Source organism: Arachis ipaensis, chromosome B04 (assembly GCF_000816755.2).
Source record: "Arachis ipaensis cultivar K30076 chromosome B04, Araip1.1, whole genome shotgun sequence".
Taxonomy (NCBI): domain Eukaryota; kingdom Viridiplantae; phylum Streptophyta; class Magnoliopsida; order Fabales; family Fabaceae; genus Arachis; species Arachis ipaensis.
In genome coordinates, this window is record NC_029788.2 from 60,895,057 (window position 1) to 60,898,323 (window position 3,267).

Below are 3,267 nucleotides of genomic sequence, written 5' to 3' on the forward strand. Positions count from 1 at the left end.
TAGTTGTCAAGCAAGGTTCAATATGGTTGCATGCTCCAAAGTGAAGTGCAAGGATTGGTGTAGAGCTCAATTGAATGGGTCTAGAAGGTTGTTTAGATGTCACTATGAGAATTCAGATTGCTTGCCACCTGGTGGGAACAATGGTGATCCACAAGAAGATGGGTGTAAAAACAAGGTTTGGGACCTTGGAATTTATTCTCACAATCAACACTCTTGGGGCCTTGTCACTTGCTTCAACTTGCTCGAAGGCGTTATGTGCCTAGTTTGGAATCCCGGTGGCCATTGGAATTACAAACATTGGTGGAGATTCCTGGATCAGTACAAGCACAAACCACCATGACAAGGAGCTCACCACATGTCCAACTTAAGGACTTTAACTAAAAGTGCTAGGTAGGAGACAATCCACCGTGGTATGATCATTCCTTTTCATTCTTAGCTTTATTTTGTTTTATTTTTATTAGTGGTAGTTTTCTTACTTATTTGATTTATATTGAGTTTCTACTGTTTTACTGATCATGCAGATATTTTAACACAGGAACCGAACACCTCAGGCTATATTTCAAAAAAAAAAAAAGAGCACACGATGCGTAAGCATCGCTAACGCGTACGCGTCATATGGGTGTGTGTGAAAAAAATAATAGTGAACAGAGAGTTGCATGGGAATGGCGCAGGAAGTGTGCCTGGCGCTTAAATTGGCTCAAGCGTACGTGTCCATGAAGCATGCACGTCATTTGCGACTTTGGCACTCCACGCGTACGCGTCAAGCGCGCGCACGTGTGGATGAGTGAAATTGGCGTAAAAGATGTTTGACCAGAGAGTTATGCTGGTGTGGGGCTGGAACTATGCTGGGCGCACAAGCCCCACCACGCAGACGCGTGCCTGACGCGCTCGCATTTTTTTCCGATCCTGGCCATCCACGCATACGCGTCCCTGACGCGTACGCGTCACTTGAAATTCATGCGGTCCACGCGTACGCGTGCCTTACGTGTACGCGTCGCATGCAACGCCCAATTAAATCACCTCAGCGCTTGATTTCAAATCATTCACCCCCTAAAATCCTAATTCCCTCTTGTTCTTTTACCCTTATATTATTCTTTCCTCTTAATATTTGTTTTTATTTTTAGTTCTTCCTTGCTTGAGGACAAGCAAACCTTTAAGTTTGGTGTTGATGCTTAGCTTAAGGGTTTTTTGTTTATTTTTTCGGCACTAAGGGAGGTGAATCATCTTCACAAAGGAGCACAACCTGAAGAATAAAACGACCGCCCAGATAACTAAGGTGGTTGAGTTCCTTTCACTTTTTTATTCCTTCCCGTTTTTATTATGTTTTGTTCCGGTTTCCTGCTACTTCATTTTTTTAATTGCATGATCCTTTATTAGTAGATTCATAGGTTCTAGTTTAATTTTCTGTTAAGTACTTTAAATTCTGAAAGATGTCTCATGTATTGCCCATTGAGTTTGAAATCAAACAGAAAGAAGAACAGATGTAGTGCATGAGAATTTGAGTTTAATTTTTAGAGTAGTCTCATTTATTCAAATGTGGTGGTATTTTCTGTGACTTTGAATGCATGACATGAACAGTGCATATTTTTTATAGTGAAGTTTATGAACGTTAAAATTGTTGGCTTTTGAAAGAATGATGAAAAAAAAGAGAAATGTTATTGATAATCTGAAGAATCATAAAATCAATTCTTGAAGCAAGAAAAAGCAGTGAAAAACATGAAGCTTGCAAAAAAAATATAAAAAAATAAATAAAAAATAAAAAGCAAGCAGAAAAAGCCAATAACTCTTTAAACAAAAAGGCAAAGGGTAAAAAGGGTCCAAGGCTTTGAGCATTAATGAATAGGAGGGCCGAAAGGAATAAAATCCTGGCCTAAGCGGCTAAATCAAGCTGTCCCTAACCATGTGCTTGTGGCGTGAAGGTGTCAAGTGAAAAGCTTGAGACTGAGCGGTTAAAGTCGTAATCCAAAGCAAAAAGAGTGTGCTTAAGAACTATGGGCACCTCTAACTGGGGACTCTAGCAAAGCTGAGTCACAATCTGAAAAGGTTCACCCAGTTATGTGTCTGTGGCATTTATGTATCCGGTGGTAATACTGGAAAACAAAATGCTTAGGGTCACGGCCAAGACTCATAAAGTAGCTGTATTCAAGAATCAACATACTGAACTAGGAGAATCAATAACACTATCTAAATTCTGAGTTTTTATGGATGCCAATCATTCTGAACTTCAAAGGATAAAGTGAGATGCCAAAACTGTTCAGGATTGTAGTTGTAAACCCCACTATAAGAGGAGACATGGCCTTAATCGAACTCTCATTCTCATGCAAATTCACATCCTAAGCTTATATTAGTTTTGGTTGCTTGAGGACAAGCAACAGTTTAAGTTTGGTGTTGTGATGCGTGAGCATCTTTCCTATCTTTTCCTAGTGAATTTGCATCCAAATTGTTGAGTTTAATAAGGAATTAATTATCTTTTAGCCAATATGGATGCTACTTTGAGTCTTTTGCAATTTTGTTTATTTTAGGTAGCATTCGGCAGAATTTGATGGAGTTTCTGCAGCACAAGAATCAAAGGAGATGGCAGCGAGGAGTGACGCGTACGCGTGATTGACGTGTACGCGTGAATTTGGGGGTATCCATGGGGACGCGTACGCGTGCCTGACGCGTACGCGTGATTTGAAGATTTGCTCAGCGACGCGTGTGCGTAACCGACGAGTCCGCGTGACTCGCAGAAAAGACCATCGTCGCGTACGCATGACATGCGCCAGGTGCAGAAAATGCAGAAAAATGCTGGGGGCGATTTCTGGGCTGTTTTGACCCAGTTTCCAGCCCAAAAAACACAGATTAGAAGCTGCAAAATGGATAAAACAAGTGGTCCCCACCCATCAATTGAAGACTTGATTATTTAGTTAATTTTTTATTTAAATTCAAATTTGAATTCTAGTAAAAGATATTATTTTTAATTTTAAAAATTAGATTTTAAATTTATTAGGATTAGTTATAAAAGGGAGAAGAAACCTCTCTTTTGAGAGAGGTCCCGGGGAGGATCCCATTCTATTCCAAAATTACATTCCGTATTCCATAACATTCTACTCTGAATCATGAGCAACTAATCCTCCATTGTTAAGGTTAGGAGCTCTGTCTATTTCTATGGTTTAATTTAATTGCTTTTTCTATTTTAATTTATGTATGTATTTATAATTTAAGAATTGTTTTTGCTCTTTATTTTATGAATTTGGGTGGAACGAAAGTATGACCCTCTTTCTATTT